Source organism: Bufo bufo, chromosome 5 (genome assembly GCF_905171765.1).
Source record: "Bufo bufo chromosome 5, aBufBuf1.1, whole genome shotgun sequence".
Lineage (NCBI taxonomy): Eukaryota > Metazoa > Chordata > Amphibia > Anura > Bufonidae > Bufo > Bufo bufo.
In genome coordinates this window covers 511,505,999-511,528,643 of record NC_053393.1, presented here as the reverse complement: position 1 = coordinate 511,528,643, position 22,645 = coordinate 511,505,999, and the positions used below count along the sequence as shown (strand labels likewise).

The window sequence follows — 22,645 nt, the reverse complement described above, 5'->3', positions numbered from 1 at the left end:
CCACACCGATCTCTAGAAGGGAGCTCCGAAAGTAAACAAGTGCGCACTGCGCATGCGCGACCACTCTTTGTTCATTTCTATGGGAGTGCCGAAAACAGCTGAGAGCTGGCTCCTCTTTCTCTGGCAGTTCCATAGAAGTGAATGGAGCGGTGGCCGCGCTTGTGTGGTGCGCTCTCCAATCATTTCTATGGGACTTTTGAAAATAGCTAAGCGCATCCCTTTGGCTATGAGCATGCTCAGTGCGCTCTCCTTCACTTTGGCCCCTTGTTCTAGAGATAGGTATCGGTCCCAGAGGTGGGACCCGCGCCTATCTGACATTGGTGGCATATCCTAGAGATACGTCCAAATATTTGAGGTGAGCACACTAAGCAACCAGGCCCATAGAAGACTTCTATCAGGAACATATTACACCTACGACTAGATCACAAACCCACCCCCCGCAGAGCAGCGGCTCACTGCTGCACATGGTTGAAGATGTAAAGCTCCTCTAAAGCTACATTTCCCGGTCATCCCATGAACTAAGGATAAACAGGATACAATATAATTGTGCAGCCGCGTAACACACATCATTGGACTTCCTCAAGAACTGGGACGTGAGCCCAGAGCCGCCGCTTCCACTCTACGCTGCAACTTCCAAATGGAGAATTCAGCCTGAATTAATAAAAATATTTGCCTCTTAACCCCTTAAAGAAGTTTTCTGCTTTTTATATAAAACGCATGTATATAAGGCCTGGGGGCTAAAATGGACCTCTCCTGACAGGTCTGTTTTAGAACCAACATCCATTCCCCGTGTAATAACAATTCTGGAACATCTTTTCTTATCACTCTATGATGTGCCATTTCTCCATTATTCCTGCTAAAAGTTATAAATGAATTGCTAGCAGTTTACAGTGAAAGTCCAGCTGGGTGATACCAGTTGGGGGGGGGGGGGGGTGTCCCTGCACAGTCTGACACTGGGAGCACTGATTGGATAGTGTCAAACTGTACAGACACCCCCCCATCTGGTAACACCCATATAGAACTTTATTGCAGACCAATGGCAAGTCATTCATATGAAGGGATAATAGAGGAATGGCACAACATAGACTCATAAGTATACATGCTCCAGAATTGTTATTACATTCAGGAGAGGTGATTGCCTCATTTAAAGGGCATCTGTCAGCAGATTTGTACGTATGACACTGGCTGACCCGTTACATGTGCACTTGGCAGCTGAAGACATCTGTGTTGGTCCCATGTTCATATGTGCCCGCATTGCTCTGCTCTCTCTCCAACTGCTGCGCCCTCTCCACTTTGATTGACAGGGTCAGTTAGTGTAGAGAATTGGCTGGACAAAAACCTTGGCACGTTGTACCGTCCGGCAATGCCGGATCCAGAGCGCTCTGGTAGGCTTGTTACCTACCGGATCTCTTACCGTTAGTGTGAAACTAGCCTAAGGCCTCATGCACAGGACCGTTGTTTGGGTCCGCATCCGAATCGCCGTTTTGGCGGCTCGGATGCGGACCCATTCACTTCAATGGGGCCGCAAAAGATGCGGATAGCACTCCGTATGCTGTCCGCATCCGTGGTTCCGTTCCGCGGCCCCGCTAAAAAAAATATAACATGTCCTATTCTTGTCCACGCTTTGCGAACAAGAATAGGCATTTATATTGCCGGCGCCCGTTCCGTAAATTGTGGAAGGCAACACGGGCGGCTTCCGTTTTTTGCATGAGGCCTAAGGCATAAGAAAGTGTATAAAACATAAGACAAATCTGGCACATGAGGAAATGCTGCGTTCTCACCAAGACTCACGAGCAACCGAAAAAAGTCAATGGGCTGTGTACGTCACTGCAGCTCATCCCTGTTGCAATACCAGATATAGTCCACTGACAAGAGGGGCGCTGTTTTTTGAGAACAAAAACTGACTTTTTTTCTTCTAACTCTGGATAAAAAGCCCCTTCCCATAACACACACACAGAAATCCATCTGACAAAACAAACCTACTGTAAAATAAGCAATATTAGCAATATTTAAACCACAATGAAGACAGAAGGCTGGATGCTACGAGAGAACTGGTTTTCCCCTCGCCTTGAAAATGATTATGTGAAAAGCTCGTTCAAGCCCCACGTTATAAATCCAGTAACAAAAGAAGATATCAGATTAGCAATGGAAACTTCACTGGATAGCCTTGCCCAGGCTAAGTGATAACTAACCCTGCCACAGGGCCATATCAAGCTGGAGACGCATGCCCGGTGCCAAGTAGACTTCACACTGTCCCTGCGGTGACATGATACCACCCTCCCTGATTTTACAGAGATGTCAGAATATCGAACATGAACTAGTCTCCTGGGAAAGCAATCCACTGTAATGCAAAACAGGATCACAGGCAGGATCACTATTGCATTTAAAGGGCAAGGATCTGTGGATTCTTTGAAGGTGCCTACACGCCATCCTTGGCTTTTGCTCGGCCGGCAGCTAGTCCTCCCAACTTTCTTATACACATGCATTTTTCAAATCCCAGCAAGACCATAGAGTTGCCTGAGCTCCGACTTGACAGCGTTATTCGAGCATGGTTTTATCCATTAATCCATGAAAGAAATCTGAGGTTACCTGCAGACATTGCAGCAGAATTCGTCTTCAGAAAATTCACCAGAATTATGCACCATCAATGGCATGATGTCACAATAATGCTTTGATATACTAGGCATCGGGTGATTGCAGCATTTAAGGGTGGGTAGCGATCAAGTGATCACAGCATTAAAGAGTAGTACACATGAATATAAGAAATTTTGTAATAAAACTTTTCAGAGAAAGATGCTTGCTTCTCCACTTATCAGGCTGCTCTCCTGCTCCCCCTCCTCTTCACTAACTCTTAATTCCCTGCTCAAATCTGTCTCCAGCTAAAATGAGCTGTCTACTCGCTGAAGGATCAGATTATATAGAAGTCTATAGAGAGGGGAGGAAAAGAAGGGAGCGGCTGCTGGAGACAGACAGAGGGAGAGAGACTGACACAGAGACAGCTGCTTTATTTTTTTTATAAGACTAGTTTCACACTAACGTTGCGAGTCCTGGCAGGCTGTTCCACGCAGAGGTCTTACATCAGTCCGAGAATCGGCATATTTGCCGGGTTGCGGCCGGATCTCCACCGGTCCCCATTATAGTTTAATGGTGCCAGACGGGAACACAGTGGCTTCCAGTAATGCCGGATACAGAGAGACCTGGCAGGCTGTTCTGGCAGGGATCTCACAATGCAATATGAAACTAGCCTAAGCAATTTACTGTCTTATTTAACTACTGGATGCACAACTAAACGGCTTAGTTCTGCTATATAAACGTCCTTCATCACTGATGATGCTTTTCAAAGTAAGGCATATAGGGGCATATAGGGCCTACCAGAAGGTTCCTGACACAGGATCGCCCCTATCGGGGCGGCCATTCCATTTTTCTAGGCAGGGCTTGTAGTTTGATAGGGCAAGTGTGAGGGTAATTTTTCCTTCCCGTTACCTTTACTGATGATCATTAAAACTCACCCAGATTGTGCCCATTAAAAGCAATTGACAATAAGGCTGGGCGGCAGCCTTATTGTCAATTGCTTTTAATGGGCACAATCTGGGTGAGTTTTAATGATCATCAGTAAAGGTAACGCTTTACACTGGTGAAGGTACTCTGTGATTATAAAATAAGGGACTCAGTCAAGTTTTTGATGCAGTTTTGGAAGCCAAAATCAGGTATGGATCATAAAAGGAGATAAAGTATTAAAGGGGTTGTCTCACTTTAGCAAATAGAATTTATTATGTACCGTAGATAAATTTAATACAAGGCACTTACTAATGTATTGTGATTGTTCATTTTGCCTCCTTTGCTGGCTGGATTCATTTTTCCATCACATTATACACTGCTCATATCTAGGGGTTGCAACCACCACTGCAGCGCAGATATGATGTGGCCGGGATGGGAGCTGCTGCATATGTGTGCCCAAGTGCACTCCCACAGTCCCGGCCACTAGAGAGACCGCCACTTTTTACTAGAGTGTGCAAACACGGCCACCACTGCTGGATTACAGGGTGGTTGTGACCCCTGGAAACGAGCAGTATATAATGTGATGGAAAAATGAATCCAGCCAGCAAAAGAGGCAATATGGACAGTCACAATACATTAGTAAGTGCCTTGTATTAAAGAGTCACTGTACTTTCACATAATTTCATTTCATTTTATAGAGAATGGTGAATGTAGCTAATTTCTAAACCACTTCATTTAAAAAATCTGCCTGCATCCACCTGAAAAATGATGTAAACTCATGGCCACTAGAGGTCTCACTTCCACCAAACTTGCAGTCCACTGACCGTTGTCAGGCAAGATCCATCCTTGGTAACAGACTCAGAAAAAGACGGCTGAGAGGAAGTTGGGGTGGGGGGGGGGGGGCGGAGATCCAGGTAAAACTACTTTTAAGCATCCCAAGAGCCTTCTGCCTTTATGCAAGTGTGATTTATTCCCCCTTATCAACCTTTTGAGCTCCCTAGAAGAAGACAAACATAGTGGGAAGTAAGAGAAGTGAGGTCACTACATACAGTACTGGCAGAAGGGAGACAACCACTGCTTGTGAGAGAAATGCATCTAGCTGTGCAGCTGAAACGGGATAATATGGCTGAAAAACTTTAGGGAAACCCAAACATAACTGTTCCTTCACAGCTATGATTGTACAAAGAAGTACAGCCATTATACAAACTTTTTTTTTTAAATATCAGGTATGCTTTAACTTTGTCTACATGATAAATGCCATTTGCTGAAATGACAGATTGAATCCACTCTTGTTTGGTGCTTCAAAAATCTGAACGTGTGGCTGTATCTTAGGGGTATTGTCTGATGGCAGAGGCCAAGTCATGCCCACCCATGGCAGCCAATGTCCGCATGATTTGTGGTAAAACTGTGCAGCCAACTGGTGAAGAATAAAAAAAAAATTATATATATATATATATATATATATATACATACAGTGGAGGAAATAATTATTTGACCCCTCACTGATTTTGTAAGTTTGTCCAATGACAAAGAAATGAAAAGTCTCAGAACAGTATCATTTCAATGGTAGGTTTATTGTAACAGTGGCAGATAGCACATCAAAAGGAAAATCGAAAAAATAACTTTAAATAAAAGATAGCAACTGATTTGCATTTCATTGAGTGAAATAAGTATTTGAACCCCTACCAACCATTAAGAGTTCTGGCTCCCACAGAGTGGTTAGACACTTCTACTCAATTAGTCACCCTCATTAAGGACACCTGTCTTAACTAGTCACCTGTATAAAAGACACCTGTCCACAGAATCAATCAATCAAGCAGACTCCAAACTCTCCAACATGGGAAAGACCAAAGAGCTGTCCAAGGATGTCAGAGACAAAATTGTAGACCTGCACAAGGCTGGAATGGGCTACAAAACCATTAGCAAGAAGCTGGGAGAGAAGGTGACAACTGTTGGTGCGATTGTTCGAAAATGGAAGGAGCACAAAATGACCATCAATCGACCTCGCTCTGGGGCTCCACGCAAGATCTCACCTCGTGGGGTGTCAATGGTTCTGAGAAAGGTGAAAAAGCATCCTAGAACTACACGGGAGGAGTTAGTTAATGACCTCAAATTAGCAGGGACCACAGTCACCAAGAAAACCATTGGAAACACATTACACCGCAATGGATTAAAATCCTGCAGGGCTCGCAAGGTCCCCCTGCTCAGGAAGGCACATGTGCAGGCCCGTCTGAAGTTTGCCAATGAACACCTGAATGATTCAGAGAGTGACTGGGAGAAGGTGCTGTGGTCTGATGAGACCAAAATAGAGCTCTTTGGCATTAACTCAACTCGCTGTGTTTGGAGGAAGAAAAATGCTGCCTATGACCCCCAAAACACCGTCCCCACCGTCAAGCATGGGGGTGGAAACATTTTGCTTTGGGGGTGTTTTTCTGCTAAGGGCACAGGACAACTTATTCGCATAAACGGGAAAATGGACGGAGCCATGTATCGTGAAATCCTGAGCGAGAACCTCCTTCCCTCTGCCAGGAAACTGAAAATGGGTCGTGGATGGGTGTTCCAGCACGACAATGACCCAAAAAATACAGCAAAGGCAACAAAGGAGTGGCTCAAGAAGAAGCACATTAAGGTCATGGAGTGGCCTAGTCAGTCTCTGGACCTTAATCCAATCGAAAACCTATGGAGGGAGCTCAAGCTCAGAGTTGCACAGAGACAGCCTCGAAACCTTAGGGATTTAGAGATGATCTGCAAAGAGGAGTGGACCAACATTCCTCCTAAAATGTGCGCAAACTTGGTCATCAATTACAAGAAACGTTTGACCTCTGTGCTTGCAAACAAGGGTTTTTCCACCAAGTATTAAGTCTTTTTTTGTTAGAGGGTTCAAATACTTATTTCACTCACTGAAATGCAAATCAGTTGCTATCTTTTATTTAAAGTTATTTTTTCGATTTTCCTTTTGATGTGCTATCTGCCACTGTTACAATAAACCTACCATTGAAATGATACTGTTCTGAGACTTTTCATTTCTTTGTCATTGGACAAACTTACAAAATCAGTGAGGGGTCAAATAATTATTTCCTCCACTGTATATATATATATATATATATATATATATATATAGTACTAGTATGGCAATTGTAGCGACCTTTTAAAAAAAAAAAAAAGAAAAAAAAAAAACTTTAATTTGTACACCATGGTTAAAAAAAAATAACTTTGGATGGATATTTTTTCTTTAGACCCCCCCCCCCCCAAATCTCCAAAACTCATAATTAAAGCTAATGATTAAATAATACGTGGTCCAAAACGATGCTAATAAAAATCATAACTACATCGACAGACAGAAAGACAACAGAACTGGAATTACCCGGGATGCTCCCCTCGGTAGTGCCAATCTGCGAGCAGCTGTATCACTGCTGGTCTTATTTGCCAGCAATGATTAATTACATCCTTTAAAGTGTCATTTAACTAATTAACAAAACAGAAAATACCGTCAGCGTGGCTGCGCACCAGAGGAGCAGACGGAGGGATTTAGTCTCTGCTTGTGATAAATCTGCATTGAAATTTTGCCATTGCGGATCATTCTTGGAGAACGATAAGAATCTGTCCATTATTCTGTATGAGAGGTGCCATAACTCTGGAAGCAGCAGAGACAGCACAAGAGGTTCCTTATAGCAAATCGGATCACGTATTTGGAGCGTCCTTAAAGGGATTGTCTCACTTCAGCTAGTAGCATTTATCATGTAGAGAAAGTTAATACAAGCCACTTACTAATGTATTGCAATTGTCCATATTCAAACGCAAAATACAAATGTGATCGCACTCTACATCCAGCAATTTGCCTCCATGCTGGATGAGGCATTGGTGTACATTTTGGCCAAAGCGTAATAAGCCACTCACCACGTCAAGGTCGCCTCTATGGAGTGGTCCCTAACACTAGTTCCTACCTGTTTATGGGCCATGATAGCCACACAAAGTACAGGGAATGCAGGTCAGCATGCACGCCAAGCACACTCTGCTTTTAACCCCGTCCGGTGCCATTACAGCTTTCATCGGATCCAGGGATGCAAGTACCAACATGCATGCTGAGCATACCATATACTTCTCCTGGAGCCAAATGGCTAATGGTAGGTTCTATATAAGCAGACTCAGTTTTATACTGACTTTAAAACCAGCCTCCAGGACAGATTGACTGGTCAGGTGTGCATGACTCCAAGGAGATCGCCACACCTCCAATATATACTACAAAGAAAAAATGTCGGTGATTGAGTCAGCACAACCTGTATGTAGGTGCACATCACTATGGTGAAATACATATACAAACGCAAAATACAAATGTGATAGCACTCTGCAACCAGCACTCTGCCCTGCCTCTATGCTGGATGAGGCATTGATGTACATTTTGGCCAAGCGTAATAAGCCACTCACCACGTCAAGGTCGCCTCTATGGAGTGGTCCATAACACTAGTTCCTACCTGTTTATGGGCCAGTGTGGCTATCATGGCCCATAAACAGGTAGGAACTAGTGTTAGGGACCACTCCATAGAGGCGACCTTGACGTGGTGATTGGCTTATTACGCTTTGGCCAAAATGTACACCAATGCCTCATCCAGCATAAAGGCAGGGCAGAATGCTGGTTGCAGAGTGCGATCACATTTGTATTTTGCGTTTGTATATGTATTTCGCCATAGTGATGTGCACCTGCATACAGGGTTGTGCTGACTCAATCACCCACAACTGTCCATATTGCCTCCTTTGCTGGCTGGATTCATTTTTCCATCATGTTATACATTGCTTGTTTCCATGGTTACGGCCACCCTGAAATCCATCAGTGGTGGTTGTGCTTGAACACTATAGGAAAAAGCTTCAGCCTCTCTGGTGGCTGGGACCGTGGGAGCTCACATAGGCCGATGCTTTTTTCTATAATGTGCAAGCACGACCACCGCTGCTGGATTGCAGTGTGGTCGTAACCATGGATATGAGCAGTGTATAATGTGATGGAAAAATTAATCCAGCCAGCAAAGGAAGCAATATGGATCATCATAATACATTAGTAAATGTATACTAGTGCAGGGATGGCCAACCTGCAGCTCTCCAGCTGTTGTAAAACTACAATTCCCACCATTCCCTGCTGTAGGCAGTCTGGGCATGCTGGGAGTTGAAGTTTTGCAACAGCTGGAGAGCCGCAGGTTGGCCACCCTTGTACTAGTGTACGGACCTTTAATGTAACTACATGAGACTCAATCTAACAGAAAGAAAATTGTGGCATGGTCTATATAGGATCCCATACGCATGGAGCTCTTCTAGCCTACAAAAAAGGGGGAAGATTTACCAATCTTGTCCAATATTTAGACTGTGTAAACTTTGCAGGATTCTCCAGGAATTAAACTGAAGACCTGACCCTAGGATAGATCATCAATATCATATCAGTGAAGGTCAGACACCTAGCACCCCAACCTATCAGCTGTTCGGGAGTGGCCATGGCATCAGGAAAAGGCACCAGAACTACACAGTGCCTCCCATTGTGTAGTGGATGGAGTTGGTAACTGCAATGCTGCCCACATTGAAGTGAATGAGAGCAGCGCTGCAGTAACCACCTCCGTCCACTGCACATGGGGTGGAGCTGTGTATTGGCATTGGAGCTACTACTGAACAGCTGATTGATGGGGTGCGGGGCGTTGTGTGCTACTGATACCTGTACAGAGCCTTAGGGAGCACCTGTACTGTCCAATCACATAACGTAAATCTGGACCCTTGGTTTCTACCAGGAGATCCGGCCATTTTCTATGACCCATTCCAAATTTCGGCCTCTGTCCAGCGGTCCTGGGTGGGTCGGCTGCCGCAAATGTCCTGATTTCAACTTCTTCAGGACGCAGATACAGGTGAATACGAGCCACCAGCTTTCTGCTCTGCCATTCCTCTACCCCTGGTGTTTTGGCGCAGGCAGGCACAAAACAGTGACGTCATTGAATCTGCTGCACCAAGGGGTAACCATAGAAACATAGTATTAAAATTAATCAAATTAATCAATTAAATAATTCAAAAAATTCAACCATATCAATAAATAGACAGTTTACTACACCAAGGACCATTTGCGTAAAACATAGAAGATAGGGTTAACTGCCTGATTAAGACGCTTAAAATAAACTTTATTTATATTAATCTAAAATGTGTGGCTACCCGCCAAATAACATAACTCAGGCTATAGTATGGAAGGGTGGCTCACATTGCTATATAAATCTGATGCAGCCGTCCGGCTGGAGAGGTGTAGTAGCGCGTCTTACACTCCGACAGGCTGAGAACACTACGAGACGTGCTGCCAAAAAAAATTATAATACAGACAAGCTGCACTGGATTGTTTTAAACCACAGCTGAAAATGCACACCACATGTTTATATCAGCGTGTCCTGGCAGCACTATATAGAAGACCGTCACAGTGCGGACTGTGCGTTCATAGGGGAAGTGGCTTTTATTTTATGCACTTATTCCTATACAGCCCCCCCCTCACTTAAATCACTGTCCTCTATTAGCTACTAATCCCTGCCTAATATCGCGTTAGCTCGACGCGTTTCTATGTCACCACAGACCGGGTGACATGTCATCAGGAGCATAGGATAGTTCCAATAGGTGCGGACCGCCACATACACTTGGCATATTTCCACCACCACCTATTGTAACAGGGAGAACGCTGCACGCCGAGGTTGGTGTGCGTGCAGCATAGAGAATTGCCTCCGGGTCTGGTTCGACCGTAGTGTGGCCGCCAAGAGCCGCACTGATATAGAAGAAGCCACGCCCCCCCCCCCCCGGCAGAGCTAGCGGCAGTAGAGATAACGCTATGAGGGATCCGTTTGGCTCAGTTTCATCAGACGGACACCAAAATGCTGCAAGCAGCGTTTTGGTTTCCGTCTCCAAAGTGGAATGGAGACTGATCGGAGGCAAACTGATGCTTTCTGAGCGGATCCTTTTCCACGATCCGTTTTGGACCGCTTGTGAGAGCCCTGAACGGATCTCACAAACGGAAAGCCAAAACGCCAGTGTGAAAGTAGCCTTAGCCGGCCACCAGACCCAGCACAAATCGGACCAAATTGGATCTCCAAATTCACCTGAGGTAATACCTGAAAAAAATAAAAAGGCGGGAAAAACAAACCCAGGAGAGGGGGGAGGGGGAAAGAGAAAGAACAAATACAATTCATAGGTGTCATTGCCCCCAAGTGTCCCCCAAGCTAGTCGCTCTGGGGGGCCTGAACATTCTGTGTGGGGGTCAATTAAGGGGCATCGCTCGGTATTGTGACACTTAAGGGGCTCTCATATCGTATGGGGGGCTCCTATGTGGGCATCATGGTGTGTGGAGAGACCATTAAGGGGGCATCACTCTGTATGGGGGGCACTTATCAGGGCCTCATATTGTGGACAAGTGGACATAGTCAGTGGAGGGCCCCAGTGCAAGTACAACGTTGACAGCAGGACCCTTTGCCCTTACGACACGCTGCTTGCATCGCCCTGTTCCCTACTTATTCATGATTATATTAATATATAATAACTGTAATTATTGTATTACTGTAAACTGTAATTTTATTAATCATTCACCTTGGCACACTATGGCGGGTACTGGAATAGAAATCAGTCGGTCGGTCAGACGCGCGTTAATAGCGGCAGTAATATCCAGACAATCAATGCCCTAGGTGCTAGTGTCCTCCGCGAGGCGTGCAGTAACTCATACCTCTCTGACAAATGTCTTATTTTTTTTCCTAAGTGACATTCTGCAGCCTCATAAATATTGATCCCGTCCAGGGCGTGTAAGAGACGGGCACACCAGAACATGCCCTGGCAGCGCGTGACCTTGGCTGTACTCGGGCGAGGGCCACATGTTTATATATAAAATAGAGGAGTCAGATTGCAGATATAGGCTGACAGAAGGTGAACACGGTGTACGGTTACACTACCATTGTAAAGTAATGAGGGGTTGCTTGTCTGATGGGCCGGAGCTGCGGGTATTCGGTTGTGTAATCTATACCAGCTAATGTCACTTCACCGCAAATCCCACTGAGCTGCTGCAGGTGAAACTCCGGTCTAATCCACAGACAAACACAATGGAAGTGAAGCTTAGCAACTGAGAGAGAACTTTCCCATATAAAAAAATAAAAAGCATGGCGTCCGTGGGCTCTTTAGTGCTATTTCACATGGGTGCGATGCGTGTTGCAATCAGACATGACCCACTCATTTCAGTAGGTCTGTGCACATGTGCTCATTTTTCACGCATCATCTCTGCGTTCAGGGAAAAAAATTCCAACACGTCCTATATTGTGTGTTTTTCATGCAGCTCTGGCTCCATAGAAGTGAATGGGGCTTGTGTGAAAAACGGATTGCATCCGGATGTAACGCATTTCTCACTGATGGTTGCTGGGAGATGTAGATTGTAAAGTGTAAAAAAAAAAAAATGCACGCAATCCAGATGGAAGAAAACCACAATTGCTGAAAAAAACTGATTGAACCTGCGTGCAAAACCATCAGATCCTGACACAATGCGGATCGTTCGTGTGAAAGAGGCCTTGAAGGGGTTGTGCTCAGGATAGGTCATCAATATCTGATCGGAGGGGTCGGTCCGACAGCCAGCACCCCCCCCCCCCCCCCGCCGATCAGCTGTTTGATGAGGAGGCGGTGCGCCACGCGAGTGCAGCTTTCTCTGGTCATTACACTGCCCATTGTCTCATCTGGGGTGGTGGCGGAGGGTAATTGCAAGTACTTGCTCCATTCAAGTGAACGGAGCGAGTACTTGTAATTACACTGCACTGCCGAGCCAATGTGCAATGTAATGAACAGGAATTAGCGCTCACATGGTGCCGGGTGTCAGACCCCCACAGATCAGATATTGATAACCTGAAGATAGGTCATCAATATATGTGGCAGGACAACACCTTTAAAGGGAATATATAATCAGAAAATTACCTATTGTTTAAATCCAATTTTTATGTTTAAAAATACATAAAACAATTTTTGATGATGTTATTTTTAATTTTCCATGTCACCATCTATATTTAAATAAAAAACAGAAATTCCTGCAGTTTTTCGCACTGGCTACTGAGAATAATAATAGCCGCCACTTCTTGGTCTGTACAGATCCACTTTACTGCAGTTACCTGCTTATCTGTCATTCCAGTTCTGCCTGTAAAGATATCACCTCTGTATATAGATAAGACAGCATCCTCCATTCACAATAGGTGATATCACATCTTATCTATTCTTTCCATGTACAATGACCTCTGCACAGGTCACAGAGCGTGCCCAGAAAACTCACCCATAGAAGTCAATGAGGCCACTCCTGACCACTGTGTCTAGGGCCCATGGGGCTGCCATAAAGCAATTTTCTTACTGCTTTCTAAATGCTGTTAGGAACAGCTCAGGCAAGATGGCCACCCCATAATCATATTCAGTAAACAGAATAAAAATAAATAAAAAAATCTGCAATCAGATAATAAAAACAGATTAGAAATAAAAGAGATGTGTCAGTATCTGATTTTAACTGACAGATAAAATTTTTGGTGACGCATTTCCTTTAAGTCTCTTGCAGACGATTACAAACTTGTCCAGAAACACGTACGTGTTTTAAAACAGATCGGCCATGGATGTCGCCGCCTGGGCTTGGCTTTTCCTGCAGACCCATTCACTTACGGAGTATTGCCATAAAAATGGAGAAAGTTAGAACATGCCGCCATTTCCTCTGCACCGACCAGAGATCAGGGTTCAGTGTGCGTGCTGACCGTTCTAAACTCAAAGAGCGCCCAAGTAGAACATGGCTTGTGTGAACTCAGCCTTAGGGCTCATGCACACAAACGTATTTTCTTTGCGTGTCCGCTCTGCTTTTTTTGCGGACCGTATGCGGAACCATTCACTTCAATGGGTCCGCAAAAAAAAACGGAAGTTACTCCATGTGTATTCAGTTTTCGTATGTCCGTATTCGGAAAAAAATTACGGACAAGGATAGTACTGTTCTATCAGGGGCCAGCTGTTCTGTTCCGCAAAATACGGAATGCACACGGATGTCATCCGTATTTTATGCGGATCTGTTTTTTGCGGACCACAAAATACATACGGTCATGTGCATGAGCCCTTACTGGGCCACAATATCATGCTCCCATTCAGCACCATATTTTCGGGGAGGATTCTCAGGTGACTTGGGTGCCTGTGCTCAGAACGAGCCATTTACTGATGCCTGATTTATTCATATATTGGGGAAGAATCATAAAAACTGGTGCTAAGGAAAACTAGCCTAGTCGCCCATAGCAACCAATCAGATTCCACCTCTCATTTTTCAGAGCTCCCTTGGAAAATTAAAGGATCAATCTGATTGGTTGCTATGGGCGACTAGGCCAGTTTTTCTTTACACCAGTTTTGATAAATCTCCCCCATTATGTGGTGCACTGGTGAATTTTAGGAGCTCATAATAAAATCCTTTCTGCTGTAAAACTTTCAATGGGAAATGGCTGCTCTCCTCTCTTCTACCGCCAGGACGGCCGCACTTCGCACAGATTTCTGTGTCCTTGCTTTATGTTGTAAAGAGTGTATGAAAGATTAATGAGGGAAAGGAAATGAGAACACCCTGATAAGTTCCCTTAACGGGAATGGGTCATCAGAAAATGACCTATTGTTTAAGTCACGTTTTTGAGGTTTAACATATTTTTAAAGAATTTTTTTATACTTTTTATTTTCCTTGTCGTTATCTATGTTTAAACAATAACTATAAAATCCTGCAGTTTTCGCACTGTCCACTAAACCTAATAATAGGCGCCACTTCTTAGTCTGTACAGATCCACTTTACTGCAGTTATCTACTTATCTGTCATTCTAATCCTGCCTGTAATGATATCACCTCTGTGTACAGATAAGACAGGATCCTCTATTCACAATAGGTGATTTCAGAGCTTATCTATTCTTTCCTTGTACAATGACTTCCCCTCCTAACCCTTTCGTCTATGGCCCATGGGGCTGCTGTAAAGCTATTTTCTTAATGCTTTCTAAATGCTGTTAACAGCAGCTCAGGCAATATGGCCGCCCCCATCATCATGTTCATGCAATCAGATTATTTCTCTCTTCTGCCTCCACAATGTAATGTCCACCCTCAGTACTGGAGAGGCCGCGTTCATCCAAGGCTGTAGTAATGGCCATAAACAGAAGATATCAATCAGATTTCAAAGCTGACGGTGAATTGGCACGGCCTGGCATCACACCCCTCTACTGCTGAAATAACATGCATGCTCAGCCAAGCAGTGTGAAAACATGAGGATCAGAAGCTCAGGATCGCCATTTCATGTGTATGGCCACCTGAATGCCGCAGCCTTCTACCTGCAATCATCTCCAGTGAAACTACAACTCTCAGCAGTCATTCCAAAGTTAAAGAGGTTTTCCGGGTGTTTAATATTGATGACGTATTCTCAGGATAGGACATTCATTCCTGACCGGTGAAGGTCCGACACCCGGCACCCACGCCGATCAGCTGTTTGAAGAAGCCGCGGCGCCTCCTAGCAACTTACCAAGCACAGTGCTGTTCATCGTATAGTGGCTGTGCTTGGTATTGCAATCCAAGCCAATTCACTTGAATGGAAATGAGCTGCACCTAGGTCATGTGACCAATGAATGTGATGTCACCTGCCTAGGAAGAGCGCCACAGATAGATAGATAATGGATAGATTGATAGATATGTGTTAAGGTGCATTTACATGCAAAGATGAGCAGCAGTTTGTCGGGAAGGAATACAGTCGGCTGCTCGTTCTGTGGAGGTAAAGCTCGGCATTTACATGCAGCGATCACCTCCACAGATGAAGATGAGGGATCGCTATTTTGATCGCTCCTTCATGAACAGCTGCATTGTTTCTGGGCAGCAGATCACTGTTTAGATTGCACGATCTGCTGCCCAGAAACAATCATTTAGGTGCCTGCACGAATGATAGTTTCACTCAATCAATGAGTGTTTCGATCATTCATCAGATGATCGGCAGCACATTTACATGGGCAGATTGTTGGGAACGAGCGATTGTTGGGATCGTTCATTCCCGATAATCTGCCTAATGATTGCACCGTATAAATCCATCTTTAAGACAGATAGATACTGTACGTAGATGGGTAGATATTAGACAGACATGAGATAGATAGCTAGATAGATAGAAGGATAGATAGATAGATAGATAGATAGATAGATAGATAGATAGATAGATAGATAGATAGATATGACCTAGTCAGGCAGACATTAATTTAGTCTGTGAATTATTAATTACCATACAATTACATGTGCTGCAATTTAAAGTGACATTAAAAGGGGTTGTGCCACGAAAAATATTCTGCAGTTTTCAAATCAGCACCTGGATCTGAATACATTTGTAATTGCATGTAATTAAAAATTTACCATAGCCACTGAGTTATTCAAAAAAATGTATCTGTATAGCGCCATCTGCTGTTCGTTTTTTTTCTTATTTCTTTGTCCTGCTCACTGAGATGGCCGCACATGCTCAGTCTCATCCTTCAACTGCTTCCTGAGCTGTGATAGGGAGAGCATGGACACGCCCCCTGAGCTGCAGCAGAAAAGACACTCCCCCTGAGCTGACAGCTTGATATCTATCAGAGCAATTGGAGCAATGAATGGGGAGCATGTGACGTACAGGGCTTTTTCTTTGTTAGAAAGAGATTGTCATGTACTATATGAGGTCCAATTTTCATTTTTCACATTAGTCATGTGATAACCCCTTTATGTATGGGCATAAAGGGTTAAATTTAAAATTTGATGATTTTATGTTTTTGGACTAGTTTACTCCACATATACATTTTGAAACTTACAAATAAAACTTCAAAAGCGCCAATAAAAGCTGTCCAGATGAAGGACACAAAAAAAGCCCAGGTCTGTCTATAAGGAATATAATTATAGGCTGCAGAAATATTCTCACAAGTGGCTTACAGACCTCCATAAAATACCAGTAAATTACACAAGTATTCATAAATCAAGAAAAAAAAAAAAGGGGGGGGGGGAGAGAAGAAATCATGAGCCTAAATATACTGCAGTATTCTAGAGAACACTATATGGCACGTATACATATAAATAGAATAGAAGATAAAATAAGAAATCCAGTAAAGGTTCTCAGTTTAGGTCCAGTCCTGGTTGTGGTTTTAAAAAGCGTCAAAAAACAGAAATTCGTCGTATTTCACTGCACATCATTTTTAGTTCAATACTGCTGGGGCCTGAGCAAACCACTGTACAGTCTACTTACATAGCGTTTTTGTAATTTTTGTAGTGTTTTTGGGCAAGCAGGTCTGCATTAAAAATGAGGATGTCCACATGGGACAAATCCTTTAAGAACTTTTTGTCCAAGACTTCTATAGTGGCCATACTGGTTCTCATCCTTCTGAGCAAAAGATATACCGTAGTAAATAAAAGTCTAATGACATTTTTAAGAAACCTCTCAAAGTTGTCACCATTTATAAAAATAACAAACTGTACATATATTTCATATTCTCCTTTTTTTTCCACACCACCACCTCCTACTTTACATTGTGGTCTCATGACATAATATCCATGGTAGTTTACAGGTCCTGACACTGCAACTTACTCAATTAAGGGGAATTTATTTTCGGAAACTGGCTGAAACCCGCACTGTAAATAACAATTTGCAGTAAGCACATGAAGGGGGGGGGGGGGGGGGGGACAGGAGTGGTGGTAGCGGCAATGATGGTGGTAGCTGTGCTCACTATGGCAGTCCTCAGTCTGGCACTCCTTGGGCCGTGCAGTGATGGGAAGGAGACACCTTTTCTTACCTTGGGGGCACTCCCTGGCTTTGGGGCTCCTGGTGCCCTTGGTGTAGGTGGGTTTGGAGGTGCAAGAAAGGGGTCCCAGATGGAGAGGGGGTACAAAATACAATGCAGCACCAATGCAAGTGATGGTGCAGGCAATGATGAAGCTGATGTTATAACTAAGAACAGTTCTTCACTATAGGCAATGATACCACCTTGCAAATAGACAGTTTCACAGTCGCTGTCTCACAGTTCTTTTCATACAAGTGCATTGGCAGCTTTTCCAAGGTTGTGTGCAGGAAAGAGTAGGCCATGTACTAGTCCTTCTGAGACTCACTTTCTCCAGACTGTCCAATCTCCCCAGTCTGGCCTAAGGGGTGAACTTTCTCTATTTTCAGATCTATATATCCACAGTACCTTCAGTCGGATGCAGTTTCTCCAAAATGATGGCCAATTCTGTCCTTTTAAAATGGTAAGGGCCCTGAGGTCTATCACCCTGACCAAAATGCATGGAAGTCTATAGACAAGGTACAGGCATTACCTTCTTTTCAAAAATGTTTGCTTGTATAGCTGCTATACTTTCTGTGGGCTCCAGCAGTTCTCTCTCTCAGGGGTGGGCACATATACTGTAACTCCACTCCAGCTCTCTTTTCCTCTTGCTACTCACTCACATGTTATATACAACTCTTCTCCGTGCTAGAGGAAAATGTTGAGCCAGCCTACACCTAGCAATTGTCACCAAGCGCCTGGGTGATCAGGGCCACTGGCACACTGCATATTGACCTGCATTTAAAGGGATTGTCCTGAATTTTACTATTAATGACCCATCCTCGGGATAGGCCATTAATAGCCGATTAGCAGGGTTTGACATCTCGTACCGTAGCTGATCAGCAGTTTCGGGGCATCTTTGAAAAATACACTGCTCCGTCCATTGTGTAGTGGACAGAGCTGGTTCCTGCAGCGCTGCCCCCATTCACTGCGTACTTCCGGAGCTACTGCTGAACAGCTGATCGGTGGAGATTCAAGGTGTCCAATCAGATACCGATGGCCTGTGTTGAGGACAGGCCGCCAATAGCAAAGTCCTGGAGAACCCCTTTAAGGAGCAGGACTGTCCGTCATAAGTTTACAGCAAGTGGTATTTTGAATGTTTGATTATAGCGGTATGCCAAAAGATGAACCAGTTCAATGAGATATCAAAACACAGGGGTGTAATAATAGGGGGTGCAGACTAGAAGTTGCACCCAGGCTCGGGTGCCTGAGGGGGCTTCATAAGCAGACACCAGTAGTGTAAATGGCCATGTGACATGTTTGGCAATGAGGACCAGAAATGATGGTGATCTTGTCTACGACATCCATAATGCGACCAAATATTGCTGCTGGATTCTTGGGTCGCGGCAACTTGCGAGTTGTGCCGTGACCCTATTCAGTGCTACACAGAGATCTTTGGTTGCGCACCAGGCGTCGTCCTCCCGATCGCCCAAGTCACACAAAGCAAGTGCTCCTACATTTGGTCGTTGTGTAGAGGGGCCTTCATGGTGCTGCTACCCGGGCTTCCTCCGTCATCATGCTCTGGCTTCCTATTTATTTTTTTAATTAAATTAAGTATGTCAAATTCACCATATAAAAAAGGTCAGTAAGGCGGTTTTCATGCACAATTAAGCAGGATTTTCCAGGCGGCAACACAACACAGAGCGTTTCTGTATTACACGCTCCATGTTACAGCTCAAGGAACGAAGCATTACTCTGCAAATTCCTTCACGAAAAAGATGCACGAGAACAACATCCTGCCCGCTCCGCTCATCTCCATTCTTTTCACAAGTTCTCTTTCACATTTGACATTTTCGGTTATTTTCTTGACATTTAAAATTCAGATTGCTATGTGCGATAAGTGAGGAAAAAAAAGAGCAAACCAGTATGACTGTGTCTGTCCCAAAGTAAAATACATGGAACACAATTCACACGGGGGCGACGACTTTACGGATCATAATTGACTACAGTCGGCGTGCAACATCCGAAAGGTAATTCAACAGTGCACATTTACAAAAAAAATAAAAATAGGGTGCGTTCCAGAGCCAGAATAGGGGGGCAAACAAGGACTAGTCTATCACCTAGGGCGGTGATGGCTAACCTCCGGCACTACAGCTGTGGGGTAACTACAACTCCCAGCATGCTTCATTCATTTCTATGGAGTTCTGAGAGCAGCCAAGCAAGTGTGCATCTTGGGAGTCGTAGTTTGACCACAGCTGGGTATCTCTGCCTTGGTCTGAACACAGAACATGCCCTTTCTTGGCACGGTTTCCGGATGGACTCTGCTGGAAGCCACAGCGGGTGTTCTTTCGCGGTTTAGCGCCATTCAATGGGGATAAACTGTCAGAGGGTTGGCAGCATTCAAAATGAAAAAACTGCGGCAGAAGCTTTGTGAACACAGCCTCAGGGCTCATGCACACCACCGTAGGTATTTTGCGGTTCGCAAAACACGTATCCGCAAAAAATACGGATGACGTCCGTGTGATATCCGTATTGCATCTGTTTTTCTTGCGGATCCATTGTAACAATGCCTATCCTTGTCCGCAAAACGGACACAGAAACAAAATATATTCGTGTGTATGAGCCCTAACAGTATAAGCGTTTTTCAGAAGAGTTTAGGGCGTTTTACACGCGTCAATTATCATCCAAAAAGAAGGTTCTTTAGCCAATGTAAAAGGCCTGACATGAGCAAACTGTGTTTTGGGCCTCAAGCACGCGCCCATAGTTTTGGTACCCATCCGATCCGCATTTTTGGTGGATTGTATGCGGACCCATTTATCTCAATGAATGTCTACAATCCGGAAACAGAATGCATACGGAGTACATTCCGTTTTTTTTGCGGAACCATTGAAATGAATGGTTCACTATACGGACCGTATACAGAACGCAAAAAACGGCCAGTAACGGAAAAAAAAAAACGGCCGTGTGCAGGAGGCCGTTTTTTGCGTTCCATTTACAGTCCGTATATGGAACCATTCATTTTAATGGTTCTGCAAAAAAAAAAAAAAGGAATGTACTCCGTATGCATTCCGTTTCCGTTTCGTTGAAAGATAGAACATGTCCTATTATTGCCCGCAAATCACGTTCCGTGGCTCAATTCAAGTCAATGGGGCAGCAAAAAAAACGGAACACATGCGGAATGTACTTCGTATGTCTTCCATATCCGTTCCGTTTTTGCGGAACCATCTATTGAAAATTTTATGCCCAGCCCAATTTCTTCTATGTAATTACTGTATACTGTATATTCCATACGGAAAAACAGAACGGAAACAAAAAACGAAACAACGGATCCGTAAAAAAACGGACTGCAAAACACAAAAAAAAAGCCATACGGTCGTGTGCAGGAGGCCTAAGGCCGGGTTCACACGAACGTGTGTGACCCGTGCCTGTGAAGCGGCCCGCAAATAGCGGGCCGCAATGCTCGATCGCCGGCCGTAGGTCTGCCGCATCAGATCGCGGACCCATTCACTTTAATGGGTCCGCGATCCGGCCGTTCCGCTAAAAGATAGGACTTGTTCTATCTTTTAGCGGAACGGAAGTACGGAACGTAACCCCACAGAGGCACTCCGTAGTGCTTCCGAGGGGTCCCGTCCCGTGCGGCCGTTCCGCGATTCCGGATTAGCGGACCCATTGAAGTGAATGGGTCCGCATCCGTGATGCGGAATTCACACGGAACTGTGGCCGTGTATTGCGGCCCGCGATTTGCGGGTCGCAATACGGCCACGGATCACACACGTTCGTGTGAACTTAGCCTAAAGCAGATTGTGCCATCTAGACAGCCTCTGCTGCCGGCAAACAATACGATTCTGTATGGGGACAAGCGATGGCATTAGTGATCACTCACTGTGGAGAAGATTGCTGCATGTAAATTCAGCAGTCTCCTTTACTGACGAGCAAGCAACTGTCGGAAAGGAATGCTTCCTTCCCGACAATCGTCGGATAAATCTACCAGTATAAAGGGGCCTTAGGCCTTTTTCCTGGCATTAAAAAGTTACAAAACCAGTTTTTGCAACTTTTAAATGCACAGCAACTTTTTTGGTCGCAACTACCATTTTGTACGCCACCCTCCACAATTTCCAAAAATCAGCATGGCCGAGGTGGGGCCACTGGCGTAAATAATGACTGAAATCTACAAACTGGAGTAGATTTCAGTCTGGCACAAGGACCGCTGGAGTAGGCATTTAATTTATGATGAGGCCTGCACCTTGTCATAAGTTATTGGGGTCATTTATTAAGAACAGCATTTTAGACACCAGTCTTAATAACCCTGTGCTGGCGCTTGATGCGCTTAAGTTATGTAGAGGCGCCGGTCTCTACATAACTTAGGCGCATCCACCGCCTGCCTAAATCTACACCAGCTCCTTTGCTGCCGTAGATTTAGATAATGTTCTACGCTTGAAACAGCCCCTCTCCCTGCCCCCATACCACTTTTATTTAGAATTGGCGTACGTGTCGTGGATGGAGGAAGTTGCAGATTCGGCCAAAAATCCCCTTTGCGACCGAATCTGCGATAGATCTACACATAAAATTGGCGTATATCTATTCATAAATGACCCCCTAAGTGCCTACTCTGGCAATGCAGACCCTACTGAGGCCGACGTAGCACACACTGGTCTTGATGAATCGGGGCCATAGTGATTTGAGACAAAAATGTGAAAAAAACACCATGCAAAAGAATGCTTTGCCTGCAGTGAATTTCCAAATTTGCTATAAAAAGCAACATCCGAAAACGTAAAAAAAAAAAGTAAAAAATAAATAAAAAATTTAAGAAGCACAATGAAACCCCCCCCCCCCCCCCCACTAGAACAGCAAAAGTGACTATGGGAGTATTGATCGTGGAGGTAATCTTAGAAGTTAGTTTTTGCTTGAGTCTGTGTTGCCGTACCTTGCACCGAATGTCTCACGTTTGTTAAATTTGGCGCACCTCTAAGCCGCACACATTTTTTACTCCACTATTTCTATCATGCCCTCCACTGGATTAAGACCACATCTTTCAATGCCACTACTTTAAAAAAGTTGCAGTAATAAATCTGTAGTAAAACTAATTAACACTGCTAACCATGCCCATTTACCCATCCACATTTCAAAAACTGGAGTTTTGCAAAGTTGCTACAACAAAAGTCGCAAACCCCTATTTTGCTAAATTTTTGAAGTCAGAATTCTGGAGTCTAGTGCTTGATAAATTCTTATCTATATTTGAAATGAGTTGGAAATACTTGGCTTCTGGTGAAGACCCTATCAAACATCACCCCTTAGGCCTTGTTCACATCAGCTTTCAGCCTTTCCGTTCTCCTGCTCCGTTATAGGAGCAGGAGAACGGAACGGACGGATTCGGCTCATAACCGAGCCGA

At 44.4% G+C, this 22,645-nt stretch overlaps 1 protein-coding gene across 1 annotated transcript in view; it reads right to left on the bottom strand.

The window, feature by feature from the left end:
* PIP4K2A (phosphatidylinositol-5-phosphate 4-kinase type 2 alpha) overlaps positions 1–22,645 on the bottom strand; it is a 133,488-nt gene that overhangs the window by 35,947 nt on the left and 74,896 nt on the right. The window lies entirely within an intron of this gene.